General features: G+C 34.8%; 1 long non-coding RNA gene across 1 annotated transcript in view; it reads left to right on the top strand.

Moving 5' to 3' along the window:
- The first annotated feature begins 19378 nt into the window (after positions 1–19378).
- The window catches only part of LOC136028053 (uncharacterized), a 90332-nt gene continuing 84852 nt past the window's right edge, over positions 19379–24858 (top strand). Inside the window, exon 1 of the long non-coding RNA XR_010617726.1 lies at positions 19379–21786. This is a non-coding gene — a long non-coding RNA (uncharacterized LOC136028053). The remainder of the gene's footprint in view (positions 21787–24858) is intronic.

Below are 24858 nucleotides of genomic sequence, written 5' to 3'. Positions count from 1 at the left end.
TCTCTCGATTCCTGGCAGACTGTTGTCCCACATTATCGTTTCCCAAATACAACATCACCTAGATGAATACCTGCGTGGTGAACAGCATGGCCTCCGCCCAAACCGCTCTTGCACGGACCTGGTATTCACCCTACAATGCCCACGGAGGAGAGATGCGAACGGTGCAATAAACTCTATATGATCTCTATAGACTCTGAAAAGGCTTTCGACTCATTTCGAATCACCGCCACTCTCTCTATAAGCTCCTTCAACACTATAGTATCCCCGAAATCATAGAAAATCTCATCATGGCGATATATGAAGATACAACCTACTGTGTGAAGACAGCAGAGGAAAATTTACGTAAATTTCCCATCCTCTCCTTTGGTGAAACAAGGGTGCGTGTTATCTCCGCTACTGTTCAAAGTCGTCATCAACTTCATATTAAGGAGCGTCGACTCAACTGGGCTTCGCCTAAATGATCGCCTCCTGAACGACCTAGATTTTTCTGACTATACTGCCATCCTCGAAACCTGCAAGTCACGGTTTCAAGCGCTGCGGACGAGCGTTCAACAAAAAGCAGAAGGTTTTGGACTCATACCAATGCCAGTAAAACCAAAGGCATGGCAACTAGAGATTCACCTATTAACATATAATGTGATGACAACAACGTGGTCTATTTCATATATCTCGGCAGCACTATCGGTAACACGGGATCCACAGCCAGGCTAGCATCACCTTCAACAGGCTTAAAAAAGTTTGGAGGTCGAGTGCTTTCTCTCTCCAGTTTAAGTTCCGCCTGTTCAACTGTAACGTCCTTCCCGTCCTCCTCTATGCATCTGAAACAGGGTATCCTAACCATGAACAAGAGAGAAGAATTCAGTCTTTTGAAAACATGTGCCTACGTAGACTTCTCGGCATCCACTGGACCCAGAAGGTAACGAACGAGCACATTAGAAACATAACAGATCAACCGTTCCTCATTGAGACCATACGAAGGCGCAGATAGAACTGCTTCGGACACTTGCTGCGCATGGATGATTCCAGAATCCCCAAATCTACGTTTTTCTGGTTACCTGAAGGCACCTGCCACAGAGGAAGACCCAAAAATACACCCCTTAATACCTACAACAATGATCTGTGGCACCTTCACGCCTCGATGAAACCGGAGTGGGAAAACATTGGCGCAGCCGCAAGTTTCAGAGACGACTGGAAACTTCTTGGACACCCTGGTTGCCTCTGGAGGCACAGGAGGATCTAAGATAAAGTTAAGGTTTTAAAGAAAATTGCTGTATTTAGAAACCTTTTAGTATTAGCAAAAACAATTTTTAATGTAAAATCATTTTCTTACAAAAAAAACTGCATTTTAATGGTCAAGATTGATGAATGACATCATAGTCTTAGGTATATAATCATAATAAAAGATTACCATTAAAATCCGTTCATCAAAAGGATACACATATTTTTGTGGTAAATTCGAACTATTAAATATCTTGTCATAGTAGAGTGGATGTAAGTGTGCCTCATGATTGTAGGTTTGCGAGTTCAATCCTTTCTGTGTCAAGAGATAAATATAGTTTCTTAAAGTAGTTTTTCGGATTACTAGACTCTGATACTTTTGTCTTTTATATTTTCTTTTCTTTTTTTTTTAACTTGAGACCATTTCTTGTCTAGGTTTTAAGTCACTATGCTCCAAACCGTTCCCTAAAATCTCGGATCGAAAACTTAGAACCTATCAAAGACAAATCTAATTATAAACTTCACGCATTTTTATAGTTTTAAATAAAAAATTTAATTATTGCTCAGATTCAATAAATATTTTGCAGTCTACATAATAACTTTAGCGATTCTGAACTGAGAACTAAAATAAAATAAATTATCTTGTCGAAAGATAAACGTGCTTAGATATTGCATTCATTTATTACATATTATGTGACGTAAGAAGTGAAACTAATTTTAAAATTTTCAGGTATTTTTCTAGTTTTAATAAAAATAATTAACTGACACTAACTAGAAACTGACACAAAGTGGGAAGCAAGGGTGCCAGGACTAGTCTCCGAAGCCGTGCCGAAAGTCGGCGGCCCGCCGCCGAAAATAACTCAACTCGCCGCCACCGAAAACATGTCGGCGCGCCGGCGCGCCACCGTGAGGTTCGGTGGTGGCGGTCCACCGATGAATAAGTATCGCCGATTTTTATTTAGCCCTATATAGCTTATCCAAGTGAGTACACCTGGAACTACGGACGTTCTACTGTCGCTGCCATCTGTGGGCAATTTTCAGCGATTTTACGCTGAATTTAGCGATTAGTCGCTGCTAAACGTTCGATGTTAGCTCCACATCGCGTGAACAAGCTCCTTTTTTATACGTGATAATTACAAGGTAGTCAAAGCTTTCAAAGGAATAATTTAAGCTTTTGCACTCAGCTACAATGGATCTTTTTTTTCTTTTCTTTGTTATTATTACATACATTCAGTATTAAAGGGTATTTGGTATTTGAACACGGATTCCAAACTCTCAATCTTATGAATAGTCCTACACTCCTATTTTCTAGTCTACCGCTTGCTGAGCTAAGCGTAAATCTCACGATCTAGAAACCTCCGCTAGTTTTTGCAAAGTCATGTCGTAAGGCAAATATTGTAGATCTAAGTAGCCTATGTATAAACACTGCCTAAACACTCGGACAAGGTATTGTATAACTAGGTAACGATGAAAGAAAGAAAATTCAGGGCTTATAAATATTGTGAAAAATGCCAAGAATTTCTATAAAGACAGTATTAAAAATTCCAAAGAAAATTAAAAAAGTAACTGAAAAATGCCTTAAAAATTGCGAAAACGCCGAAAAATAGGTGGCGCGCTGCCACCGACATAAATTCTCTCCGCTGCCGCCGAATTTTGATTCAGGCGTGGCTTCGGGGACTAGCCAGGACTAATATACTGATCTGTCACTTCCAATAAAATGGTCACAAAGCTTCTGTAGGTGGCCTTATTTGTTTATTTGCTACTTCTTGCTTATTTGCTACTATAGAGCTATAGAAAAAATGCCGTTTTTCATGAAAAACAATTTTGGTTTCAAAATTATGTTATTTAATTATGAAAGGCTTTTAAATACAATTGATCAATTGATCATGAAGAATCGGTAGGAATCAGCAACGTCGTTACAATTCTTTTTTGTATTTTGACTGTAACGAAGTATAAAAAAAACTAACACTTGAAGATAAGTTCAGTTCCCTCACTGGCGAATCAGAGGTTGTAACACAAGCGCTAGACATAAGGCTATCAATCAGTAAAAATTTAAACAGGCTTATTAGTCAGACAGAAAAATTCATTTCTCAGATAGTGTCAAGAATGGTAGGAGTAAAATTGACTTGTCGAATTTCGCTCACAATTCGTATTGCAATCCAATATTCTACGCGTTTCACGTAAATTTGTACTCCAAATAAACTTTATTCCAATAAACACATGAAAAAAACTGTCCTAATTTAAAAAAATACGAATAAATCAATATAAAAAAGATTTTTTTTAAGAACACTGAATAGAACTTAAAATCAGAAATAGAACTTAAAAAAAAATCAGAAAAGCTGAAGCTTATAAACTAGGACTATTTCCGCCAAAAATCATTTGTTCCGCCAAAAAGCTCTCTAGTCCATTTTTAGGCCATTTTTAGTCCATTTTTAGGATTTATGGGCTACTATAGTTATTACTATGGGGCGTGATCGTCTCTTTTATTATGTTACAAGCTATCGCTGCAACCCAGATAATTTTTTTTTAATCACAAAAGTTTCATAACCCCATCAATTTACTTTAAAATGAGCCAGTAAACAACCCTAAACGATGTTCAAGCGCCCCGCTATCTGAGGAGAAGTAAGCAGAAAAAAAGATACTGTTTATGCAGAATATCGCGGTTGTACCCAGTTTTTTTTTATTTTCAAGCCAGTATATATCCCTTTTTGTGTAAGCCAAGGAAAGTAAGTTTCCTATATAGGGGTCTTAGACAAGGTGAGGCTAATAGTTTATTTTTTTATCTGAATTTTTTTTTCCATTTCTTACTATGGGGTATGATCGTTTCTTACAAGGCTCTAACCTACCACTGCAACCTGGATTGAGCTTGAGTTCACTCTTTACTATAGTATTATTGACCTTGTTTATTTTTTACTAGGTTGCATTTATCACTAAGTTTACTGTGGTCAAGAGATTTTTTCTTTATTAAAATACTAAATAACACTTTTCAAAAGGTTTTATTGTATCATCTCCCTCGTAAGATTGTTTTATCATTGCTTGTTTATTAATTAATTTCGACAACTTTATTAATTTTGACTTTATGCATATCTCCAATACTAAGCAACTCTTTTCAAAAGCCTTGATTCTATCATTTCCCTGATAGGGTTGTTGTATCATCGCTTAAAATACATAACGACTTAATCAATTTCGACTCTATGCATACACCAATACTAAACAATACTCTACAAAAGCCTTTACTGTATTATTTCCTTCATAGGGCTACCATATCATCGCTTAAAATATATGTGACTTCATTAGTTTTGACTTAATGCTTCTCGCCAAGACTAAATATTTCTTTGAAAAGGTTTTATTGTATCATTTCCCTCATAGGGCAGTCGTATCATCGCTTAATTTATATACAACTTTATTAATTTCGACTTAATGCATTCCACTAATACTGAACAATACTCTTCAAAAGGCTTTATTGCATCATTTCCTTCATAAGGCTGTCGTTTTATCGCGTAAAATATATATGACCTTATTAATTTTGACTTTATGCATACGCAAATTCTAAGCAATACTTTTCAAAAGGCTTTATTGTATCATTTCCCTCTTGGGGCTGTCGTATCATTGCGTAAAATATATACAACTTTATTAATTTCCACTTTATGCATTCCCAAAATTACAAAAAAATAAAAAAAAAGAAAAAACAAAAAAAAAATAAAAAACAAAGAAAACTAAAAAAGGAAAAATAAACAAAAAACAATCATCTATTAAAAGAAGGAAAAAAGGAAAAAAAGAAAAAAAAACTAAAGGAAAACTAAATAAAAAAAAAATTGAAAAAAAACTAAAAAGAAAAAAAGAAGTGAAAAAAAAGAAAAAAAAAGAAAAAAAGAAAAACTAAAAAAGAAAAAATTTAAAAAAGAAGAAACTAAAAAAGAAAAAACTAAAAAAAGGAAAAACTAAAAAATTAAAAAATAATAAAAAAGGAAAAACTAAAAAGGAAAAACCTAAAAAAATAAAAAGTAAAAAAAAAAGAAGACAAAAACTAAAGAAAAATATTTTATTTAAAAAAAATATTGCTATAAATTGGACTTGATTCAATAGGAGTTTGAGTCAGCGAGCGAGTGAGTGAGTATGAGTGAGCGAGTGAGAGAGTGAGTGTGGGTGTGATTGACGGAGTGATTGTCAGTGAGTAAGAGAGTGAGTGTGAGTTGGTGATTGAGTGTGGGTGAGTGAGTGTGCATCAGCACTTGTGACAGTGTTAAAGTTTATATGACCATCTCTTGTATAAAAGTCATTGTGTGTCCTTAAGAAAAAACTTAGAACCCTTACCCCAGGGTTCTTGGGGCTAGTTAAACCCCAAAGGTATATTTATATGACCTTCAGACTATTTTGAACAAAAGGGCTATCTCAAATTTTCAATAGGATACAACTGGGGTAGAGAGGGTGTGGAGGGCTGGTCGCCCTCCAATTACTTTTTCTATTGAAAAGGTATCTTGAACTTTAAAATTTCCAATCAAATGGGATTCCTCAAAGTCTATGCGACCACCTTTACCGTAAAAACCTTATATGACCCCGGGGAATAACTAACAAGCCTTGTTACTGGGTTCTCGGGGGTCGTGTCGACTCCAGAGTTATTTTTTTTTTTTTTGTCTGGTTTTCAGACTCTTTTGAATAGAGTGGCCATCTCAAAACTTCAATTGGATACATTGCAGGAAGAAAGGGCGTAGGGAGGGGATGATAGATGCCCTCCAATCACCTTTGACTTTTGAGAAGGTGACTAGAACACTGGTACAATTAGATATAAACTAAATACTTGTTACGTTTATACACAGAACTCATGACTGGCACATTTTATGTGCCAGGGTAAAATTTTATATAAAACTAAACACTTGTTACGTTTATATACAGTACTCATCACTGGCACATTTAGATATTGAACCGATTACTCGTACATTTACACATGTTGAAAAATATCGATCTTAACACTGGCACATTTACATATTGAACTGAATACTGTTACATTTGCACATGATAAAAAATATCAAACTTGTCACTGGCACAATTATATATAAAACTAAAAACTGGTTACATTTATATACAGAATTATCACTGGCACATTTACTTAAAAAACTAAACGCTGGTGTTGGGAATTGAACACTACTGTTTATTTTGTCTAAGTTTTCCAGTTTTTTCAACCAGCTTTTGGTTTCTTCATCGGTTCTTTTTAGCTTGATTTCAGGATTCTTTCGGGTCATTTTTTGCTCTTTTTTGTTAGTATCATTGAAGGACCCCACTTTACATTTATCGGTTTCACTTCCATTTAATTCTTTCTTGACACGCGACGATTCTGCTCCAACTTCAAGACACTGTTTCTTTTATTGGATCACTTGTGAGACTGCTTGAACTTAGTTCCGTGATTCTTTTTCCTAGGGAAACCTCTTTGTCATCACTTGCTGGGACAGATTCTACCTTTTCCTCGTTTATAATTTCAATTATTTTGGAAAATAATCCTCTGATACTTCGGCTGCACTTTTCAACAACAATACCGAAATTATCCAGAACTTGCATATTCATCTTTTTTCTAAGTAATGTATTACTCCAACAACGCCAAAAGTGTAAAATAATGGACTTCTCAATTTACTTATAACACCCATTCTATTGTAATGATGTGATCTAACGACTTGTTACTTCCGTTCAAAACAGCTTAAAATTGAAAGACAGGACACAATTTTGTTTCGTGTTTCCTCAAAAACGATTCACAAAAAATGAAGTCCATTAACAACGATTTTTTTTTATGGTATTGGTTGTATACTAAATTTTAGCTTAAAATAGAAAAACTTGAATAAAAAAAACTTGCTACAATAGTGCTGTCAATATAATTAAAATTGCATCTGAGCTGCAGCGGTACCTAGCAACATAACATTAGACGATCACGCCCCATAGTAGAAAATGAAATTGTCCATAACTCCTGAAACTAGAACCATAAAAAAAAGAAGCAGTACACTTTTAGAACCACCATGTTTGAGACCCCTATATAGGAAACTTACCATCTCTTGACTTGAATAATATGAAAAAAACTTCGTTTTCTTAAAGAGTTAAAGAGGCTGCGTCCCAAAGTCGAACCTTAAAACGTACGAGAATTAGGAGAGGTAGTTGGGGGGCTGCCGCCCCCCCCCCAACCTCCCGCTTTTAAAGACTATTTTGTACAGGTTTTTTGTTGAGGGGGGCTGCCGCCTCCCTAACCCCCCGCTCTTGGCTTCGGAAAGGCCCTCTTTTAATTAACAAAACAAAAAACCTGTACAAAAGAGTCTTTAAAAGCGGGAGTTTTGGGGGGCGGCAGCCCCCCAACTGCCTCTCCTAATTACTGTACGTTTTAAGGTTCGACTTTGGAACGCAGCCTCTTTAACTCTTAAAGAAAACGAAGTTTTTTTCATATTATTTTTGTCCTTTTTTCTACAATCCATGGTGGATGTAATTTAATAATTCCTGTACTCCTCGTACAGGAATTAGGACTGCCACTCCTAATTCCTGTACGTTTTAAGGTTCGATTTTGGGACGCAGCCTCTTTAACTCTTTAAGAAAACGAAGTTTTTTTCATATTTTGTGAAAAAAACCGCCCGATAAGGGACTTGAACCCTTAACCTTAGGATTAAAAGTCCCACGCTCTACCGACTGAGCTAACCAGGCATGTTTGAAGTCGAAATACCTGCATGTGTGTAAATATAACTTTTAAATAACTTTAAGAATTTCAAAAATTAACATGGGCTCTTATGGGAAATGGGTTTTTCTAAGCTAGAAAATCGGGGGGTTAAGATTTTCCGACGAAACTTTCCAGGAAAATTACTCGGAGAATTCCGCGTCGAATGAGTCTTCGTACACCCAGATCCGATGTCGGCTGTGACCTGTAGGCGTGGCAGAAAAAAAAGGGTTTCTGTCATTTTTCTCAAATAAAAATTTTACGGATTAAGACAGAATTTTTTGAAGCTTTCAGTCAGTCTCGCCATGTCGAGCTGATCATTTTGATGTACTTGAATGTTGAAATTCGTAACTTTTAACAACAAAAAACTTAACATGGGCTCTTATGGGGAAATGGGGTTTTTCTAAGCTAGAAAATCGGGGGGTTAAGATTTTCCGACGAAACTTTCAAGCAAAATTACTCGGAGAATTCCGCGTCAAATGAGTCTTCGTACACCCAGATCCGATGTCGGCTGTGACCTGTAGGCGTGGCGAAAAAAAAAACAAAAGGAGAACATGAACATTAAGTGGCTATGCGTGGTTTCTGGAAAACAGGGAAGGAGTTATCGGAGCTGAAATTTCGCGGATAAGCTCCTGGGCCCTAGGGGACCTTAACTTGTGAATTTCAGCCCGATCGGACAACGTTAAAGGGGAGTGGGGTTGGGGGGTCGGAAATTTCGGCCAGATTTTCCCCATGAAGAAAAAAGTCGGAGGGGGATGAAATTTGGCAGGTTTCTCAGTTGGAGCTCGGGCTATGAAATGCATCCCTTTCCATCCCTCTGCGACCACTGGAACCGAAGATTGCTTAGCATTGTCGTGGTTCGCCTCTTTAAAGAGGCACGAGTTTGCCTCCTTGACAACAAGGGAAACAAATTATCTTGAAAATTAAAAAAAGTGGCTGAAACCACGATTTTCTTCATATACGGCATATTTTTCTTCTTTTCCATTCTTTTTTCTCCTCAGCTAGATGAGCACTGGAAAATCATAGAGAGGTGTATAATAGCTCATTTAAAGGATATTGACGTAAAAGTTTAAAACCTTATATAATTAACAAAAATGATTTCAAAACAAAATTTGTTTTACAAAAAAACTAAATTTATCTTTAGCTCTGTAGTCTTTAAATTAAAAAGGAAAAGGAAACTAAAAAAAGAAAAAACGAAAAAAAAACTAAAAAGAGAAAAAGTATAAAAAAAAGAAAAAGAAAAAAAACTAAAAAGAAAAAAAAAACTAAAAAAAATTAAAAAACTAAGAAAATAAAGAAAAAACTAAAAAATAAAAATAGAAACTAAAAAGAAAAAAAAGACAAAAGCTAAACAAAATTAAAAGAAAAAAGAAAAAACTAAAAAAAGAAAAAACTAAAAAAGAAAAAAACTAAAACTAAGAAAAGTTGAAAAAGAAATAACTAAAAAAGAAAAAAACTAAAAAAGAAAAAACTAAAAAAAGAAGGTTTCGCCTTGCTCTGGTGATTCATCGACGCGATTTTGTTGACGTAAACTTGATATGCCTAATCTTTTCCTTTCTCTTTGAGCCGCTCCTTGCTCTTGAAGCCTGGTTTTGCGTTGCTCTGGTGTTTCCAGAGGCGCCATTTGGGCCAAATCTTGGGTTTGGCATGACCTCCATCTGGCCCCCCCCCCGATTCACTGTGTTGCGTAAGAAAAATTTGGGTTTTGGCAGTACATTGATCAAATATTCTAAATAAAAATGCATTTTCAGCAACCATGTGTTGCTTGGAAATGTACTGTAACCAAATGTGGAACTCAGCCACACTGACCTCTAAGATTAATTATAACAAAAAAGAATACAATGAACGAGGTTAAGCGATTAAACTGAAAGTGGAAAATTCAAAAAGACTACAGGCTGGCATTCCTCAGCGAGAAACTTTCTTATTTAAGTAAACAATATGTTGGGGAAAGTAACCTTCATTGTTATGCTGAGGGTTGTAAAAAAATCTCAGTGTCCCTTCAATAGAAATCTTCCAGATCAAAAATATTTATAAAAAGGAAAAACATAACATGAAAAATAAAAAAAAAATATAACAACATTCAAGGTAACAAGGGGAGCCGCTGAGCTTTCATCTTTGCAAAATCGTCAACAAGCTGGTTGTAGTCCAAATTTTTACTAAATTCTGCTCTGCAAATATCAAAAGGAGGTGAATGAGATGATTATCTCCTGTTGTAGACCGCAGGTAGTTTTTCACTATTTCTAGGCTAGAAAACAAACGCCTATTTCTTGCTGTTGTCTCAGGAAGTGTGGCAGCAATATGAAGTACTTAGTAAGAAGTAACAGTAATTACTTCTGAGTAAGCCACTGGTAATGCCTGAAGATGGTCGACAATGTCTAGGAAGTTTTCTGGCTTTTTCTCCTCATTGGGCAAGAAATGCTTGGCAATACCAGCTTGAGATTCGAGAAAAAAGCTGTCGATATCCAGCTCACCGTAAAGAGAAGAGAAAAGCTTGAGCAGCTCTGTGTCCATAAACTTGGTTGAGCTTGGATCCAAGGCTTCGAGTGTACTCAGCACTGGTGAGTTATCTGTGAACCTTCTGTCAAATTCGGCTAGTAGATGGTCAAAAGTTTCGAAGTATTCTCGCTTCATTTCATCCGCGAAAGTAGTAGTCCGAATTCCAGATTCGATGAAATTCTTTCCTAGCGTCAAAGTTGGTTCAGATTGTTGTCAGACGGTTGTTTCACAAATTATTTCAGTTACTTGGTGATCTTTAGAGTTCTTCGAGGTCGTCCTTTCTGACCAACAAAGGAGGGTCTAGTCAGGGGTTCATTCACAGCAGGTACTTCGATTTCGAGTTCTGTCGCAAACTTTTTAGCCTTCACGAAAAGCGATACGAATGAAGCATCTGTTTGCTTCATTCGTTATAAAAAAAATCTGATTGTTGTTAGACGGTTTGTTTCACAAATTATTTCAGATGCTTGGTGATCTTTTGAGTTCTTCGAAGTCTTCCTTTCTGACCAAAAAAGGAGGGTCTAGTCGCGGGTCCATTCCTAGCAGGTACTTCAATTTCGAGTTCTGTTGCAAACTCTTTAGCCTTCTTGAAAAGTGATACAAAATGAAGAATCTGAACACAGGTCTGCGAGTTTGCTTCTTGTGGCCTGAATCAGGGTGTGCAATCGAGAAATAACCAAGTCGATGGTGACAGCATGGAGTTGCTGAAACAGCAATTTCGTCGCTCGTGTAATTGCTTCTATGTAGTGCAATTGGAAGATAACAAGGAACGATTCCATCAAGAAATGATAGGCCAGGAACTGTCTTATTTTAGTCTATAAATTTAGAGAAACTACTGCAAATATTCAGAATCTATATATATAAAAATAAGTTGTCTGTCTATGTGTCTGTCAGGTGACGTCATGTTTCTGTGTCGACTGACGTTATGAAGTTAGTTTTCGTCATTTTCGACATGCGTTCACGGAAAAATGTTTAATTGTAAAATGACTGAAGAACCTACAATGGCAACAGCCGAGGAAGCTGCTCAAAGAGTCTATGGAAAAAAACTTGCTGCTGATAGAGAAAGTAAGAAAAGAAAGCGTGCCGAGGAATCACAAGAACAGCAAGAAAACAGGCCTGCAGCTGATAGAGAAAGTAAGAAAAGAAAGCGTGCCGAGGAATCACAAGAACAGCAAGAAAACAGGCTTGCGGCTAAAGAACGCAAAACCACGCAGTAAAAATCAACCTGGAAAGCGAGAGTCAAAACATATCAAAACTGAAAATGATAGCGATGATGATTGGGTTTGGGATTTTGACTTGGATAAGGTCATCAATGCCTACCAGATTTAAGTTAAAAAACAAGGGTTCGGCGATATGTACTTCATAGTGACGCTGAACAATAAAGAGGAAAAAAAACTGAAAAAATGTAAAAAACTAAAAAAATTAAAAGAAAAAACACTCAAAGATAAATTACAGACCGGGACACAAATGTCGACCGACAAAGAGGGAATATAAATGACGACCAAAACCTCAAAGAAAAATTACAGACTGGGACACCCGGACACAAATCACGACCGGGAATATAAATGACGACCGGGACGCAGGGACACAACTCCAACGGGGACACCGGGGGCACAGGCGGGATATATAATTGACGATTGAGACACAGGGATTGTTTGAATAGAAATTACAGACCGGGACACCGGGACACAAATGACGACCGCAACACTGGGACACAGGGAATATAAATGACGACCGGGACACTCATAGAGAAATTACAAACTGGGACACCAGGACACAAATGACGACCGGGACACAGGGAATGTAAATGCTATTTATATGCACAGACAATGGGACAGCGAAGAATGTTGTATATTCGCGTGTTTTACGTAGTTAAAAATATATATTTATATCTATCTCTATTCACAGGTGGGACACAGGGACAAAGCTACAATGGCGCGTAACTAATATGGCGCGTAACGACTTACGCGCGCGGGGGGGCTTGGGGGGCGCGAAGCGCCCCACCAACAAGGTGTTTGGGTGGCGCGAAGCGCCACCCCAACAGCTAGTCTCTCTCTCTCTCTCTCTCTCTCTCTCTCTCTCTCTCTCTCTCTCTATATATATATATATATATATATATATATATATATATATAAAAATAAGTTGTTTGTCGGTCTGTCGACTGACGTCATGTTTGTGTGTCGACTGACGTCATGTTTGTCGACTGACGTCATTATAAGGATTGAGCTGTATGTCGTCATGAAGTTGTTTGTCGTCTGACGTCATGTTTGTCGACTAACGAAACTACAGACCGGGACACCGGGACACAAATGACGTGTTATATTTGTTATAACGTAATAGAGGCAACAATCTTGACAGGGCCTTTTGAGGGTGAGGCTTTTCTTATTCCACGCATTCTCATGATTCCAAGGGATCTGCCTTTTCAACCTAAAAGATTGCAATTCCCAATTTGATTAGCATATTTAGTTTTCAGTCCAGAACCACTAAAGCTATTATGTAAATATCAAAAATATTTATGTTGTCTGAGCAATAATTTTTAGTTTTTATTTCAAAATAGAAAATTACCTGACAATTTTATAATTATATCTATCTATATATATAAAAAACACTCAAAGAGAAATTACAGACCGGGACACAAATGATTACCGGGACAGAGGGAATATAAATAACGACCGGGACACTCAAGGAGAAATTACAGACCGGGATACCGGGACACAAATGACGACCGGGACACAGGCAAAATAAATGACGACCAGGACAACAATGGCAACACCAGAGGAAGCTGCTCAAAACGAATTTATTCACGCCGAAGTAGCTGAGTTGGTAAAGCGTTGTTTCAGGTTCTAGGTCCGAGAGGCTCCAGGTTTGAACCTTGGCTTTAGCATTAATACAAAAGAAGAAAAAAACTAAAAAAGGTAAAAACTACAAAAAAACTAAAAAGAAAATATATATATATATATTTATATATATCATCTTTTCCACAAAAATAATAATTTAGTGCTTCTGCTTAAAAACAGCAATCGAATTGATGCCTCCTCATACGCAACTATCAACAAAGTGGCAATCGTTGTGGTCGGTGATCAGTTCTTACCTCGAGATAATATTCTTTATAGGCGAAACAATCAGATGACAAGAATTGCTTAAACTCATCGATGCTACGATGCCCTACAATATCCTGACGAATATAAATGACGCCCGCGACACTCAAATAGAAATCACAGACTGGGACACCGGGATACAAATGACGACGGGGACACAGGGAATATAAATGACGACCCGGACACAGGGACACAACTACAACGGGGACGCCGGAGGGCACAGGGGGATATATAAATGACGACGGCAACAAAGGAAATGGTCGACTAGCAATCACCATCAACAAAGCTCAAGGGCAATCAATAGAATCATGAGGTATAGATCTGAATACGGATTGTTTTCCCATGGACCATTATGCGTTGCATGTTCAAGAGTCGGTAAACCTGACAATCTATTTATATGCACAGATATGCACAGACGATGGGACAGCAAAGAATGTTGTATATTCGCAAGTTTTACGTAGTTAAAAACATATATATATATATATATATATATATATATATATATATATATATATATATATATATATATATATATATATATATATATATATATATATATATATCTATCTTCTATCTTCTATATATATATAAATAAGTTGTCTGTCTGTCTGTGGATCAGGTGACGTCATGTTTCTGTGTCGGCTGATGTCATGAAATTAGTTGTCAGGTGACGTCATGTTTCTGTGTCGGCTGACGTCATGAAATTAGTTGTCGTCATTTTTGCTTTGACGGTGACGTCATTCAAGTTATATAAGACATGTTCACGTAGAAATCTATTAATGTTTAAGTTTACAATAACTGATGAAGATGCTCAAGAGTCTATGCCAAAAAACTTGCTGCTGATAGTTCCTCGGCACGCTTTCTTTTCTGACTTTCTCTATCAGCAGCAAGTTTTTTGGCATAGACTCCTTGAGCATCTTCATCAGTCATTGTAAACTTAAACATTAATAGATTTCTACGTGAACATATGTCTTATATAACTTGAATGACGTCACCGTCAAAGCAAAAATGACGGCAACTAATTTCATGACTTAATTTCAGAACTTAATTTCTGTGTTGACTGACGTCATGAAATTAGTTGTCGTCAATTTTGTTATGACGATGCTTAGTATATTGTAAAACACATTAATTTGGTTAATAATATACCATTTAAAACACCAAAATGAACATGCTGAAGTAGTCACTCGGTGAGAGAGGGTGTCAGAACGGAGAATGAAGGTCCCAGGTTCAAATCCTGGTTAGGCTAAAAAAGGTAAAAATCTAAAAACTAAAAAAAAAACCTGAAAAAACTAAAAAAGGCAAAAACTACAAAAAAACTAAAAACTAATAAAAAAAAATTAAGAATAAAAATAAAAAAAAATAAAAAAGATAAAAACTAAAAAAAAAAGTAAAAAGAAAAAACGAAAAAAACTAAAAAAGCTAAAAAAGGTAAAAACCAATAAAAAACTGAAAAGAAAAAAAGGAATAAAACTAAAAAAATTTTCATCTAAAAAACTAAAAAAAACTAAAAAAGGTAAAAACTAAAAGAACTAAAAAGAAAAAAAAAAACTAAAAAAAGGAAAAAAACTGAAAAATAAAGGAGAAAAAGAAAACTAAAAAAATATAAATAAAAATAAAAAAAACTAAAAAGATAAAAACTTCAAAAAAAACTAAAAAGAAAAAAGAAAAAAACTAAAAAACCTAAAAAAAAGGTCAAAACCAATAAAAAAAAACTAAAAGGGAAAAAAGGGAAAAAATTAAAAATTTATTTCATCATATACCAATTCAAAAACGAATGTATACCGGGATGACGATCGGGACACAGGGAATATAAATGACACAACTACAACGGGGACGCCGGGGGGCACAGGGGGATATAAATGACGACCGGGACACCGGGACACAAGGAATATAAATGACGCCCGGGACATTCAAAGAGAAATCAGAGACTGGGACACCGGGACACAAATGACGACCGGGACACAGGGAATATAAATGACGACTGGGACACTCAAAGAGAAATTACAAACTGGGACACCAGGACACAAATGACGACCGGGACACAGGGAATATAAATGCTATTTATATGCACAGACAATGGGACAGCGAAGAATGTTGTATATTCGTATGTTTTACGTAGTTAAAAATATATGTTTATATCTATCTCTATTCACAGGTGGGACACAGGGACACAGCTACAATGGCGCGTAACTAATATGGCGCGTAACGACTTACGCGCGCGGGGGGGGCTTGGGGGGGGGGGCGCGAAGCACCCCACCAACTAGGTGTTGGGGTGGCGCAAAGTGCCACCCCAACAGCTAGTTTATAATATTAATATAATCATCTAGGAAACGGGCATTTGACAGAACTTGAGAATTAGATTCTCAATTAGAACTTGACAATGGTTAATAGCAAATAGTGTTATTATTGTGGCCGACAAAGGACCCATTTTGGTGGAAGCTTGGGCCCCCTGGAAAATCTGGGGTGGGAATTTGCTCACCCCTGCCCCACCCAAATGGCACCTCTGGGTGTTTCCTCTTGGTGTGCCCTTTTTGGTGCCATTGTAGAATTAGTGGTACTTTCTCTTTGGGCCGCAAGAACTAATATTGAATAAGACGTCATATTGAATATGACTTCATGTATTAAAATGAAAGTTTCCTTATATTGCAATGACGCCATGCAGTAACAAACAATTATTTTTAGTTTTTTTTCCTCTTTTAATTTTTTGGTCTTTTTCTTTTTAGTTTATCTATTTTAGTTTTTTAGTTATTTTTTTGTTTTTTGCTTTTTTTAGTTCTTTCTTTTTTTAGTTTTTTAGTTATTTTTTTAGTTTTTTCCTTTTTTAGTTTTTTCTTTTTTAATTTTTTTATTAGTTTTTTTAGTTTTTTCTTTTTTTTCTTTTTAGTTTTGTTTTCATTTTTCTTTTCTATATATATATATATATATATATATATATATATATATATATATATATATATATATATATATATATATATAGTTTCCTCATATGAAATTATATAATGTCAATCGTATTTCATTTTTTCTTTTTTCCTTATTTTTTTTAGTTTTTTCTTTTTTGTTTTTTACTTTTTTTTTCTTTTTTAGATTTTAGTTTTTTTAGTATCTAATCTATATATCTATCTATCTATATATATAAAAATAAGTTGTCTGTCCGTTACGCCAGATTATATCTTCTATATATATAAAAGAAAACAAACTAGAATGTAAAAACTGGAAATTGCATAAATATTTTGAAATATTTTGACAATAGATTAAAGTAATTCGAAAAAAGAAAAATGGTAAAAAACTAAAAAAAAAACTAAAAAGAAAAAACTAAAAAAAAATTAAAAATTGAAAAAATAAAAAAAAAACCTAAATGAAAAAAACGTAAAAAAATAAAAAGATAAAAAACTAAAAAAAACTATATTTTGACAAAAGATTAAGGTAATTCGAAAACCTTAAAACAGATACCCAAAATTTTGAGGTTTATTATCAATAAAAAGAAGAAACTTAAAAAAGAAAAACTAAAAAAGAAAAAAATAAGAAAATAAAAAAACTAAAAAAGAAAACTGAAATGAAACTGTATCTATATCTATATATATAAAAATAAGTTGTCTGTGTGTGGATCTGTGGATCTGTGGATCAGGTGACGTCATGTTTGTCCGCATATGACGTCTGAATTATTTCACACTAATACAAAATAAGAAAAAAAACAAAAAAAGGTAAAAACTACAAAAAAAAAAACTAAAAAGAAAAAAAAAATAAAAAAGCTAAAAAACTAAAAAAAACTAAAAAAGGTAAAAAACTAAAAACTAAAAAAAACTGAAAAAACTAAGAAAAGGCAAAAACTACAAAAAAAACTAAAAACTAATAAAAAAACTAAAAAAATCTAAAAAACTAAAAAAAAACTAAAAAAACTAAAAAAAGGTAAAAAACTAAAAAAAACTAAAAACTAAAAAGAAAAAAACTAAAAAAAGGAAAAGACTGAAAAATAAAAGAGAAAAAGAAAACTAAAAAAATATGAATAAAAATACAAAAAAATAAAAAAGATAAAAACTACAAAAAAACTAAAAAGAAAAAAAGGAAAAAAAAAACTAAAAAAGCTAAAAAAAATAAAAGAAGCAAAAATCTAAAGAAGGTAAAAACTACAAAAAAAAAGAAAACAAAATAAAAAAATCTAAAAAAGCTTAAAAACTAAAAAAAAACTAAAAAAAGATAAAAAACTAAAAAAAAACTAAAAAAAAGGAAAAAACCATAAAATAAACTAAAAACTAATAAAAAAAAATAAAAAAAGCTAAAAAACTAAAAAAACTAAAAAAAACTAAAAAAGGTAAAAACTAAAAGAACTAAAAAAGAAAAAAAACTAAAAAAAGGAAAAAACTGAAAAATAAAGGAGAAAAAGAAAACTAAAAAAAATACAAATAAAAATAAAAAAAAACTAAAAAGATAAAAACTTCAAAAAAAACTAAAAAGAAAAAAGAAAAAAACTAAAAAACCTAAAAAAAGGTAAAAACCAATAAAAAAAAAACTAAAAACAAAAAAAGGGAAAAAATTAAAAATTTATTTCATCATAAGTTTTCAACTGACGAAATTACAGACCGGGACATCGGGACACAAATAAAAAAGGAAAAAAATAAAGGAGAAAAACAAAACTAAAAAACGAATGTATATACAGACCGGGACACCGGGATACAAATGACGACCGGGACACAGGGAATATAAATGACGACCGGGACACAGGGACACAACTACAACGGGGACGCCGGGGGGCACAGGGGGATATAAATGACGACCGAGACACGGGGACACATGGAATATAAATGACGCCCGGGACACTCAAAGAGAAATCAGAGACTGGGACACCGGGACACAAATGACGACCGGGACACAGGGACAAAACTACAAAGGGGATGCCGGGGGGCACAAGGGGATATATAAATGACGATGGCGACACAGGGAATGGTAGATTAGCAATCACCATCAACAAAGCTCAAGGGCAATCATTAGAATCATGAGGTATAGATCTGAATACGGATTGTTTTCCCATGGACCATTATATGTTGCATTTTCAAGAGTCGGTAAACAATCTATTTATATGCACAGACAATGGGACAGCAAAGAATGTTGTATATTCGCAAGTTTTACGTAGTTAAAAACATAAATATATATATATATATATATATATATATATATATATATATATATATATATATATATATATATATATATATATATATATATATATATATATATATATATATATATATATATATATATATATATGTATATATATATATATATATATATATATATATATATATATATATATATATATATATATATATATATATATCTATATTCACAGGTGGGACATAGGGACACAACTACAATGGCGCGTAACTAATATGGCGCGTAACGACTTACGCGCGCGGGGGGGCTTGGGGGGGGGGGGGCGCGAAGCGCCCCCACCAACTAGGTGTTGGGGTGGCGCGAAGCGCCACCCCAACAGCTAGTATATATATATAAATAAGTTTTATGCATATTTGTTTTGTTCATATGCAAGAGGGTTTGCATATGACGTCATTATAACTATACAAGGCTTTATATATGACGTCATTATAAGATAACGTTACAGACTGGGACAAAGGGACACAAATGACGACTGGGACACAGGGAAACAACTACCACGGGGACGCCGGGTGGGGGCACAGGGGAAAAAATAAATGACGACGGGGACAGAGGAGATATTTTATTAGCAATCACCATCAACAAAGCTCAAGGGCAATCATTAGAATAATACGGTATAGATCGGATTATTTTTCCATGGACAATTATATGTTGTATGTTCAAGAGTCGGTAAACATGACAATCTGTTTATATTCACAGACAATGGGACAGCGAAGAATGTTGTATATTCGTAAGTTTTTCGTAGTTAAAAACATATATATATCTATATATATAAAAATAAGTTGTCTGTGGATGGATGGATGGATGTGTCAGGTGACGTCACCTGAAAAAACTGGATCAGGTGACGTCAAAACTGAAAAAACTAAAAAAAGGCAAAAACTACAAAAAAAACTAAAAACTAATAAAAAAAATAAAAAAGCTAAAAAACTAAAAAAACTATAAAGGTAAAAACCAATAAAAAACTAAAAAAAAAACTGAAAAAACTAAAAAAAGGCAAAAACTACAAAAAAAACTAAAAACTAATAAAAAAAGTAAAAAAGCTAAAAAACTAAAAAAACTAAAAAAAGGTAAAAAACTAAAAAAAATAAAAAATAAAAAAAACTAAAAAAAAGGAAAAAACTGAAAAATAAGCTAAAATAAAGGTAAAAACCAATAAAAAACTAAAAAAAAAAGGAAAAAACTAATAAATGACGACACTCAAAGAGAAAAAAAAGGCAAAAACTACAAAAAAAAACTAAAAACTAATAAAAAAAATAAAAAAGCTAAAAAACTAAAAAAACTAAAAAAAGGCAAAAACTACAAAAAAAACTAAAAACTAATAAAAAAGCTAAAAAACTAAAAAAACTAAAAAAAAGGCAAAAACTACAAAAAAACTAAAAACTAATAAAAAAAATAAAAAAGCTAAAAAACTAAAAAAAACTAAAAAAAACTAAAAAAAGGTAAAAAACTAAAAAAACTAAAAACTAAAAAAAACTAAAAAAGGTAAAAACTAAAAGAACTAAAAAGAAAAAAATAAATGACGACACTCAAAGAGAAAGCGACCAGGACAAAAGGAATGTTCGATTAGCAATCAACAAAGCACCGGGACACAGGGAGTATAAATGACGACCCGGGGGAAACAGGGGGATATAAATGACGACCGGGACAAAAAAACTAAAAAGAAAAAAAAACTAAAAACTAATAAAAAAACTAAAAAATCTAAAAATCTAAATAAGCTAAAAAAGAAAAAAAAAGGAAAAAAATAAAGGAGAAAAACAAAACTAAAAAACGAATGTATATACAGACCGGGACACCGGGATACAAATGACGACCGGACCCGGGACACAGGGAATATAAATGACGACCGGGACACAGGGACACAACTCCGGTACACCGGGATACAAATGACGACCGGGACACAGGGAATATAAATGACGACCGGGACACAGGGACACAACTACAACGGGGACACCGGGGGAAACAGGGGGATATAAATGACGACCGGGACAAAAAAAACTAAAAAGAAAAAAAAACTAAAAACTAATAAAAAAACTAAAAAATCTAAAAATCTAAATAAGCTAAAAAAGAAAAAAAAAGGAAAAAAATAAAGGAGAAAAACAAAACTAAAAAACGAATGTATATACAGACCGGGACACCGGGATACAAATGACGACCGGGACCCGGGACACAGGGAATATAAATGACGACCGGGACACAGGGACACAACTACAACGGGGACACCGGGGGAAACAGGGGGATGTAAATGACGACCGGGACACCGGGACAGGGAATGGTCGATTAGCAATCACCATCAACAAAGCTCAAGGGCAATCATTAGAATCATGAGGTATAGATCTGATACAGATTGTTTTCCCATGGACCATTATATGTTGCATGTTCAAGAGTCGGTAAACCTGACAATCTATTTATATGCAAAGACAATGGGACAGCAAAGAATGTTGTATATTCGCAAGTTTTACGTAGTTAAAACCATATATATATATCTATCTATATTCACAGGTGGGACATAGGGACACAACTACAATGGCGCGTAACTATTATGGCGCGTAACGACTTACGCGCGCGGGGGGGCTTTGGGGGGGCGCGAAGCGCCCCCACCAACTAGGTGTTGGGGTGGCGCGAAGCGCCACCCCAACAGCTAGTATATAAAAATAAGTTGTCTGTCTGTGGATGTGTGGATGGATGTGTCAGGTGACGTCACCTGAAAAAACTGGATCAGGTGACGTCAAAACTGAAAAAACTAAAAAAGGCAAAAACTACAAAAAAAACTAAAAACTAATAAAAAAAATAAAAAAGCTAAAAAACTAAAAAAACTAAAAAAAGGCAAAAACTACAAAAAAAAACTAAAAAACTAAAAAAAAAAAACTGAAAAAACTAAAAAAAGGCAAAAACTACAAAAAAAAAACTAAAAACTAATAAAAAAAGTAAAAAAGCTAAAAAACTAAAAAAACTAAAAAAACTAAAAAAAGGTAAAAAACTAAAAAAAATAAAAAATAAAAAAAAACTAAAAAAAAGGAAAAAACTGAAAAATAAGCTAAAATAAAGGTAAAAACCAATAAAAAACTAAAAGAAAAAAAGGAAAAAACTAAAAAAAATTTTCATCTAAAAAACTAAAAAAAACTAAAAAAGGTAAAAACTAAAAGAACTAAAAAAGAAAAAAATAAATGACGAAACTCAAAGAGAAAGCGACCAGGACAAAAGGAATGTTCGATTAGCAATCAACAAAGCACCGGGAAGCACCGGGACACAGGGAGTATGAATGACGACCAGGACATAAGTAAAAAAAAAAATTAACAAAACTAAAAAGAAGTTAAAAACTACAAAAAAACTAAAAAGAAAAAAAAACTAAAAACTAATAAAAAAACTAAAAAATCTAAAAATCTAAATAAACTAAAAAAGAAAAAAAAAGGAAAAAAATAAAGGAGAAAAACAAAACTAAAAAAGGAATGTATATACAGACCGGTACACCGGATACAAATGACGACCGGGACACAGGGAATATAAATGACGACCGGGACACAGGGACACAACTACAACGGGGACACCGGGGGAAACAGGGGGATATAAATGACGACCGGGACAAAAAAACTAAAAAGAAAAAAAAACTAAAAACTAATAAAAAAACTAAAAAATCTAAAAATCTAAATAAGCTAAAAAAGAAAAAAAAAGGAAAAAAATAAAGGAGAAAAACAAAACTAAAAAACGAATGTATATACAGACCGGGACACCGGGATACAAATGACGACCGGGACACAGGGAATATAAATGACGACCGGGACACAGGGACACAACTACAACGGGGACACCGGGGAAACAGGGGGATGTAAATGACGACTGGGACACCGGGACAGGGAATGGTCGATTAGCAATCACCATCAACAAAGCTCAAGGGCAATCATTAGAATCATGAGGTATAGATCTGAATACAGATTGTTTTCCCATGGACCATTATATGTTGCATGTTCAAGAGTCGGTAAACCTGACAATCTATTTATATGCAAAGACAATGGGACAGCAAAGAATGTTGTATATTCGCAAGTTTTACGTAGTTAAAACCATATATATATATATATATATATATATATATATATATATATATATATATATATATATATATCTATCTATATTCACAGGTGGGACATAGGGACACAACTACAATGGCGCGTAACTATTATGGCGCGTAACGACTTACGCGCGCGGGGGGGCTTGGGGGGGGGGGCGCGAAGCGCCCCCACCAACTAGGTGTTGGGGTGGCGCGAAGCGCCACCCCAACAGCTAGTATATATATATAAGGTAAGGTAAAGGATACGGCATTAGACTTTACAGTCCCTACTGGCGGTGCTGATCTCCGTTTCTTGGCCCTTCAGCCAGGAAGTGCAATGGGGGGTTGGGGGCCAGCCATCCTGTGCTTTCACACACCCTTCCTGTTTACCTTCCCCAGATTTCTCCAGGTACCCATTTAGAGCTGGGTCAACTCTGGCTAAGCTTACAGAGTCACGTCACTGACCCCCGTCCCAACTGAAGAATTGGGTACACTGGGATTCGAACCCGCGTCCTCTCAGACAAAGGATCCCGAATCCAGCGTACCAACCAACTCGGCCAGGACGGCTTTGGTTAGAGAACTAAGAAAAACAACCTAACGCGCCACCCCAACACCTTGTTTGTGGGGGCACTTCGTGCCCCCCAAGCCCCCCCCACGCGCGTAAGTCATTACGCGCCATATTAGTTACGCGTCATTGTAGTTGTGTCCCTGTGTCACACCAGTGTATATATATATATATATATATATATATATATATATATATATATATATATATATATATATATATATATATATATATATAAATAAGTTGTTTGTCTGTCTGTCGACTGACGTCATGTTTGTGTGTCGACTGATGTCATGTTTGTCGACCGACGTCATTATAAGGATTGAGCTGTATGTCGTCATGAAGTCATGTTTTCATGATGAAGTCATATATATATAAATAAGTTGTTTGTCTGTCTGTCGACTGACGTCATGTTTGTGTGTCGACTGATGTCATGTTTGTCGACTGACGTCATTATAAGGATTGAGCTGTATGTCGTCATGAAGTCATGTTTTCATGATGAAGTCATGAAGTCAGACGACAATTGTTTGTCGTCTGACGTCATGTTTGTCGACTAACGAAACTACAGACCGGGACACCGGGACACAAATGACGTGTTATGTCTGTTATTTTCAACCTAAAAGATTGCAATTCCCAATTTGATTAGCATATTTAGTTTTCAGTCCAGAACCACTAAAGCTATTATGTAAATATTAAAAATATTTATGTTGTCTGAGCAATAATTTTTAGTTTTTATTTCAAAATAGAAAATTACCTGACAATTTTAGAATTATATCTATCTATATATATATAAAAATAAGTTGTCTGTCTGTGGATCAGGTGACGTCATGTTTCTGTGTCGACTGGCGTCATGAAGTTAGTTGTCGTCATTTTTGCTATGACGGTGACGTCATTGAAGATATTTAAGACATATATGTTCACGTAGAAATCTATTAATGTTTAAGTTTAAAATGACTGATGAACTTACAATGGCAAAAGCCGATGAAGATGCTCAAAGAGTCTATGCCAAAAAACTTGCTGCTGATAGAGAAAGTCAGAAAAGAAAGCGTGCCGAGGAATCAAAAGAACAGCAAGGAAACAGGCTTGAGGCTAAAGAACGCAAAACCGCGCAGTTAGATGAAGATCCACCTGGACAGCGAGAGTCAAAACATATCAAAACTGAAAATGATAGCGATGATGATTGGGTTTGGGATCTTGACTTGGATAAGGTCATCAATGCCTACCAGATTTTAGTTAAAAAAACAAAGGTTCGGCGACATGTATTTCATAGCGAAGCTGAAAAATAAAGAAGAAAAAGAAAACTGAAAAAAGAAAAAATGTAAAAAACTAAAAAATACTAAAAAGAAAAAACACTCAAAGAGAAATTTGTCTGCGTGTCTCTCGAGCGACGTCATGTTTGCGTTTCGACTGACGTCATGTTTGTCGACTGAAGAATTTCAGACCGGGACATCGGGACAAAAATGACGACCGGGACACCGGGAGGTAGTCTTCTATATATATAAAAATAAGTTTTCTGTGTGTCTGTCAAGTGACGTCATGTTTGTGTGTCGATTGACGTCATGTTTGTCGACTGACAAAATTACAGACCAGGACA

The sequence above is a fragment of the Artemia franciscana genome, chromosome 6, assembly GCF_032884065.1.
Source record: "Artemia franciscana chromosome 6, ASM3288406v1, whole genome shotgun sequence".
Lineage (NCBI taxonomy): Eukaryota > Metazoa > Arthropoda > Branchiopoda > Anostraca > Artemiidae > Artemia > Artemia franciscana.
This window is presented reverse-complemented; position numbering and strand designations above follow the sequence as displayed.